The sequence below is a fragment of the Protomyctophum bolini genome (assembly GCF_963924005.1).
Source record: "Protomyctophum bolini genome assembly, chromosome: 4".
Lineage (NCBI taxonomy): Eukaryota > Metazoa > Chordata > Actinopteri > Myctophiformes > Myctophidae > Protomyctophum > Protomyctophum bolini.
Window position 1 is genome coordinate 3,928,208 of NC_137865.1, and position 8,240 is coordinate 3,936,447.

An 8,240-nucleotide genomic window follows, 5' to 3' on the forward strand; every position below is an offset into this window, starting at 1 on the left:
CTACCGGACGGCATACTATAGCACGCCGTTTTTCATCAATTTTGAGGATTTGAAGAAAATTCAAAATTTCAAAAAACATGGGTTATAGCCCATCGTTTTTTGAATTTTTGAAAAAATGTTATCCTCATTTTTCATCATTTTTGAACATGGGCTATAGCCCCTACCGTACGGCATACTATAGCACGCCGTTTTTCATCATTTTTGAGGATTTGAAGAAAATTCAAAATTTCAAAAAGCATGGGTTATAGCCCATCGTTTTTTGAATTTTTGAAAAAAATGTTATCCTCATTTTTCATCATTTTTGAACATGGGCTATAGCTCCTACCGTACGGCATACTATAGCACGCCGTTTTTCATCATTTTTGAGGATTTGAAGAAAATTCAAAATTTCAAAAAACATGGGTTATAGCCCATCGTTTTTAGAATTTTTGAAAAAAAAATTATCCTCATTTTTCATCATTTTTGAACATGGGCTATAGCCCCTACCGTACGGCATACTATAGCACGCCGTTTTTCATCATTTTTGAGGATTTGAAGAAAATTCAAAATTTCAAAAAGCATGGGTTATAGCCCATCGTTTTTTGAATTTTTGAAAAAAATGTTATCCTCATTTTTCATCATTTTTGAACATGGGCTATAGCCCCTACCGTACGGCATACTATAGCACGCCGTTTTTCATCATTTTTGAGGATTTGAAGAAAATTCAAAATTTCAAAAAACATGGGTTATAGCCCATCGTTTTTTGAATTTTTGAAAAAAATGTTATCCTCATTTTTCATCATTTTTGAACATGGGCTATAGCCCCTACCGTACGGCATACTATAGCACGCCGTTTTTCATCATTTTTGAGGATTTGAAGAAAATTCAAAATTTCAAAAAACATGGGTTATAGCCCATCGTTTTTAGAATTTTTGAAAAAAATGTTATCCTCATTTTTCATCATTTTTGAACATGGGCTATAGCCCCTACCGTACGGCATACTATAGCACGCCGTTTTTCATCATTTTTGAGGATTTGAAGAAAATTCAAAATTTCAAAAAACATGGGTTATAGCCCATCGTTTTTTGAATTTTTGAAAAAAATGTTATCCTCATTTTTCATCATTTTTTAACATGGGCTATAGCTCCTACCGTACGGCATACTATAGCACGCCGTTTTTCATCATTTTTGAGGATTTGAAGAAAATTCAAAATTTCAAAAAGCATGGGTTATAGCCCATCGTTTTTTGAATTTTTGAAAAAAATGTTATCCTCATTTTCCATCATTTTTGAACATGGGCTATAGCTCCTACCGTACGGCATACTATAGCACGCCGTTTTTCATCATTTTTGAGGATTTGAAGAAAATTCAAAATTTCAAAAAACATGGGTTATAGCCCATCGTTTTTTGAATTTTTGAAAAAAATGTTATCCTCATTTTTCATCATTTTTGAACATGGGCTATAGCCCCTACCGTACGGCATACTATAGCACGCCGTTTTTCATCATTTTTGAGGATTTGAAGAAAATTCAAAATTTCAAAAAACATGGGTTATAGCCCATCGTTTTTTGAATTTTTGAAAAAAATGTTATCCTCATTTTTCATCATTTTTGAACATGGGCTATAGCTCCTACCATACGGCATACTATAGCACGCCGTTTTTCATCATTTTTGAGGATTTGAAGAAAATTCAAAATTTCAAAAAACATGGGTTATAGCCCATCGTTTTTTGAATTTTTGAAAAAAATGTTATCCTCATTTTTCATCATTTTTGAACATGGGCTATAGCCCCTACCGGACGGCATACTATAGCACGCCGTTTTTCATCAATTTTGAGGATTTGAAGAAAATTCAAAATTTCAAAAAACATGGGTTATAGCCCATCGTTTTTTGAATGTTTGAAAAAATGTTATCCTCATTTTTCATCATTTTTGAACATGGGCTATAGCCCCTACCGTACGGCATACTATAGCACGCCGTTTTTCATCATTTTTGAGGATTTGAAGAAAATTCAAAATTTCAAAAAGCATGGGTTATAGCCCATCGTTTTTTGAATTTTTGAAAAAAATGTTATCCTCATTTTTCATCATTTTTGAACATGGGCTATAGCTCCTACCGTACGGCATACTATAGCACGCCGTTTTTCATCATTTTTGAGGATTTGAAGAAAATTCAAAATTTCAAAAAACATGGGTTATAGCCCATCGTTTTTAGAATTTTTGAAAAAAAAATTATCCTCATTTTTCATCATTTTTGAACATGGGCTATAGCCCCTACCGTACGGCATACTATAGCACGCCGTTTTTCATCATTTTTGAGGATTTGAAGAAAATTCAAAATTTCAAAAAGCATAGGTTATAGCCCATCGTTTTTTGAATTTTTGAAAAAAATGTTATCCTCATTTTTCATCATTTTTGAACATGGGCTATAGCCCCTACCGTACGGCATACTATAGCACGCCGTTTTTCATCATTTTTGAGGATTTGAAGAAAATTCAAAATTTCAAAAAGCATGGGTTATAGCCCATCGTTTTTTGAATTTTTGAAAAAAATGTTATCCTCATTTTTCATCATTTTTGAACATGGGCTATAGCCCCTACCGTACGGCATACTATAGCACGCCGTTTTTCATCATTTTTGAGGATTTGAAGAAAATTCAAAATTTCAAAAAACATGGGTTATAGCCCATCGTTTTTTGAATTTTTGAAAAAAATGTTATCCTCATTTTTCATCATTTTTTAACATGGGCTATAGCTCCTACCGTACGGCATACTATAGCACGCCGTTTTTCATCATTTTTGAGGATTTGAAGAAAATTCAAAATTTCAAAAAGCATGGGTTATAGCCCATCGTTTTTTGAATTTTTGAAAAAAATGTTATCCTCATTTTCCATCATTTTTGAACATGGGCTATAGCTCCTACCGTACGGCATACTATAGCACGCCGTTTTTCATCATTTTTGAGGATTTGAAGAAAATTCAAAATTTCAAAAAACATGGGTTATAGCCCATCGTTTTTTGAATTTTTGAAAAAAATGTTATCCTCATTTTTCATCATTTTTGAACATGGGCTATAGCCCCTACCGTACGGCATACTATAGCACGCCGTTTTTCATCATTTTTGAGGATTTGAAGAAAATTCAAAATTTCAAAAAACATGGGTTATAGCCCATCGTTTTTTGAATTTTTGAAAAAAATGTTATCCTCATTTTTCATCATTTTTGAACATGGGCTATAGCTCCTACCATACGGCATACTATAGCACGCCGTTTTTCATCATTTTTGAGGATTTGAAGAAAATTCAAAATTTCAAAAAACATGGGTTATAGCCCATCGTTTTTTGAATTTTTGAAAAAAATGTTATCCTCATTTTTCATCATTTTTGAACATGGGCTATAGCCCCTACCGGACGGCATACTATAGCACGCCGTTTTTCATCAATTTTGAGGATTTGAAGAAAATTCAAAATTTCAAAAAACATGGGTTATAGCCCATCGTTTTTTGAATGTTTGAAAAAATGTTATCCTCATTTTTCATCATTTTTGAACATGGGCTATAGCCCCTACCGTACGGCATACTATAGCACGCCGTTTTTCATCATTTTTGAGGATTTGAAGAAAATTCAAAATTTCAAAAAGCATGGGTTATAGCCCATCGTTTTTTGAATTTTTGAAAAAAATGTTATCCTCATTTTTCATCATTTTTGAACATGGGCTATAGCTCCTACCGTACGGCATACTATAGCACGCCGTTTTTCATCATTTTTGAGGATTTGAAGAAAATTCAAAATTTCAAAAAACATGGGTTATAGCCCATCGTTTTTAGAATTTTTGAAAAAAAAATTATCCTCATTTTTCATCATTTTTGAACATGGGCTATAGCCCCTACCGTACGGCATACTATAGCACGCCGTTTTTCATCATTTTTGAGGATTTGAAGAAAATTCAAAATTTCAAAAAGCATAGGTTATAGCCCATCGTTTTTTGAATTTTTGAAAAAAATGTTATCCTCATTTTTCATCATTTTTGAACATGGGCTATAGCCCCTACCGTACGGCATACTATAGCACGCCGTTTTTCATCATTTTTGAGGATTTGAAGAAAATTCAAAATTTCAAAAAGCATGGGTTATAGCCCATCGTTTTTTGAATTTTTGAAAAAAATGTTATCCTCATTTTTCATCATTTTTGAACATGGGCTATAGCCCCTACCGTACGGCATACTATAGCACGCCGTTTTTCATCATTTTTGAGGATTTGAAGAAAATTCAAAATTTCAAAAAACATGGGTTATAGCCCATCGTTTTTTGAATTTTTGAAAAAAATGTTATCCTCATTTTTCATCATTTTTGAACATGGGCTATAGCCCCTACCGTACGGCATACTATAGCACGCCGTTTTTCATCATTTTTGAGGATTTGAAGAAAATTCAAAATTTCAAAAAACATGGGTTATAGCCCATCGTTTTTTGAATTTTTGAAAAAAATGTTATCCTCATTTTTCATCATTTTTGAACATGGGCTATAGCCCCTACCGTACGGCATACTATAGCACGCAGTTTTTCATCATTTTTGAGGATTTGAAGAAAATTCAAAATTTCAAAAAACATGGGTTATAGCCCATCGTTTTTTGAATTTTTGAAAAAAATGTTATCCTCATTTTTCATCATTTTTGAACATGGGCTATAGCCCCTACCGTACGGCATACTATAGCATGCCGTTTTTCATCATTTTTGAGGATTTGAAGAAAATTCAAAATTTCAAAAAACATGGGTTATAGCCCATCGTTTTTAGAATTTTTGAAAAAAATGTTATCCTCATTTTTCATCATTTTTGAACATTGGCTATAGCCCCTACCGTACGGCATACTATAGCACGCCGTTTTTCATCATTTTTGAGGATTTGAAGAAAATTCAAAATTTCAAAAAACATGGGTTATAGCCCATCGTTTTTTGAATTTTTGAAAAAAATGTTATCCTCATTTTTCATCATTTTTTAACATGGGCTATAGCTCCTACCGTACGGCATACTATAGCACGCCGTTTTTCATCATTTTTGAGGATTTGAAGAAAATTCAAAATTTCAAAAACATGGGTTATAGCCCATCGTTTTTTGAATTTTTGAAAAAAATGTTATCCTCATTTTTCATCATTTTTGAACATGGGCTATAGCCCCTACCGTACGGCATACTATAGCACGCCGTTTTTTATCATTTTTGAGGATTTGAAGAAAATTCAAAATTTCAAAAAACATGGGTTATAGCCCATCGTTTTTTGAATTTTTGAAAAAAATGTTATCCTCATTTTTCATCATTTTTGAACATGGGCTATAGCCCCTACCGTACGGCATACTATAGCACGCCGTTTTTCATCATTTTTGAGGATTTGAAGAAAATTCAAAATTTCAAAAAACATGGGTTATAGCCCATCGTTTTTAGAATTTTTGAAAAAAATGTTATCCTCATTTTTCATCATTTTTGAACATGGGCTATAGCCCCTACCGTACGGCATACTATAGCACGCCGTTTTTCATCATTTTTGAGGATTTGAAGAAAATTCAAAATTTCAAAAAACATGGGTTATAGCCCATCGTTTTTTGAATTTTTGAAAAAAATGTTATCCTCATTTTTCATCATTTTTTAACATGGGCTATAGCTCCTACCGTACGGCATACTATAGCACGCCGTTTTTCATCATTTTTGAGGATTTGAAGAAAATTCAAAATTTCAAAAAACATGGGTTATAGCCCATCGTTTTTTGAATTTTTGAAAAAAATGTTATCCTCATTTTTCATCATTTTTGAACATGGGCTATAGCCCCTACCGTACGGCATACTATAGCACGCCGTTTTTCATCATTTTTGAGGATTTGAAGAAAATTCAAAATTTCAAAAAGCATGGGTTATAGCCCATCGTTTTTTGAATTTTTGAAAAAAATGTTATCCTCATTTTTCATCATTTTTGAACATGGGCTATAGCCCCTACCGTACGGCATACTATAGCACGCCGTTTTTCATCATTTTTGAGGATTTGAAGAAAATTCAAAATTTCAAAAAGCATGGGTTATAGCCCATCGTTTTTTGAATTTTTGAAAAAAATGTTATCCTCATTTTTCATCATTTTTGAACATGGGCTATAGCCCCTACCGTACGGCATACTATAGCACGCCATTTTTCATCATTTTTTAACATGGGCTATAGCTCCTACCGTACGGCATACTATAGCACGCCGTTTTTCATCATTTTTGAGGATTTGAAGAAAATTCAAAATTTCAAAAACATGGGTTATAGCCCATCGTTTTTTGAATTTTTGAAAAAAATGTTATCCTCATTTTTCATCATTTTTGAACATGGGCTATAGCCCCTACCGTACGGCATACTATAGCACGCCGTTTTTTATCATTTTTGAGGATTTGAAGAAAATTCAAAATTTCAAAAAACATGGGTTATAGCCCATCGTTTTTTGAATTTTTGAAAAAAATGTTATCCTCATTTTTCATCATTTTTGAACATGGGCTATAGCCCCTACCGTACGGCATACTATAGCACGCCGTTTTTCATCATTTTTGAGGATTTGAAGAAAATTCAAAATTTCAAAAAACATGGGTTATAGCCCATCGTTTTTAGAATTTTTGAAAAAAATGTTATCCTCATTTTTCATCATTTTTGAACATGGGCTATAGCCCCTACCGTACGGCATACTATAGCACGCCGTTTTTCATCATTTTTGAGGATTTGAAGAAAATTCAAAATTTCAAAAAACATGGGTTATAGCCCATCGTTTTTTGAATTTTTGAAAAAAATGTTATCCTCATTTTTCATCATTTTTTAACATGGGCTATAGCTCCTACCGTACGGCATACTATAGCACGCCGTTTTTCATCATTTTTGAGGATTTGAAGAAAATTCAAAATTTCAAAAAACATGGGTTATAGCCCATCGTTTTTTGAATTTTTGAAAAAAATGTTATCCTCATTTTTCATCATTTTTGAACATGGGCTATAGCCCCTACCGTACGGCATACTATAGCACGCCGTTTTTCATCATTTTTGAGGATTTGAAGAAAATTCAAAATTTCAAAAAGCATGGGTTATAGCCCATCGTTTTTTGAATTTTTGAAAAAAATGTTATCCTCATTTTTCATCATTTTTGAACATGGGCTATAGCCCCTACCGTACGGCATACTATAGCACGCCGTTTTTCATCATTTTTGAGGATTTGAAGAAAATTCAAAATTTCAAAAAGCATGGGTTATAGCCCATCGTTTTTTGAATTTTTGAAAAAAATGTTATCCTCATTTTTCATCATTTTTGAACATGGGCTATAGCCCCTACCGTACGGCATACTATAGCACGCCGTTTTTCATCATTTTTGAGGATTTGAAGAAAATTCAAAATTTCAAAAAACATGGGTTATAGCCCATCGTTTTTAGAATTTTTGAAAAAAATGTTATCCTCATTTTTCATCATTTTTGAACATGGGCTATAGCCCCTACCGTACGGCATACTATAGCACGCCGTTTTTCATCATTTTTGAGGATTTGAAGAAAATTCAAAATTTCAAAAAACATGGGTTATAGCCCATCGTTTTTTGAATTTTTGAAAAAAATGTTATCCTCATTTTTCATCATTTTTTAACATGGGCTATAGCTCCTACCGTACGGCATACTATAGCACGCCGTTTTTCATCATTTTTGAGGATTTGAAGAAAATTCAAAATTTCAAAAAGCATGGGTTATAGCCCATCGTTTTTTGAATTTTTGAAAAAAATGTTATCCTCATTTTCCATCATTTTTGAACATGGGCTATAGCTCCTACCGTACGGCATACTATAGCACGCCGTTTTTCATCATTTTTGAGGATTTGAAGAAAATTCAAAATTTCAAAAAACATGGGTTATAGCCCATCGTTTTTTGAATTTTTGAAAAAAATGTTATCCTCATTTTTCATCATTTTTGAACATGGGCTATAGCCCCTACCGTACGGCATACTATAGCACGCCGTTTTTCATCATTTTTGAGGATTTGAAGAAAATTCAAAATTTCAAAAAACATGGGTTATAGCCCATCGTTTTTTGAATTTTTGAAAAAAATGTTATCCTCATTTTTCATCATTTTTGAACATGGGCTATAGCCCCTACCGTACGGCATACTATAGCACGCCGTTTTTCATCATTTTTGAGGATTTGAAGAAAATTCAAAATTTCAAAAAGCATGGGTTATAGCCCATCGTTTTTTGAATTTTTGAAAAAAATGTTATCCTCATTTTTC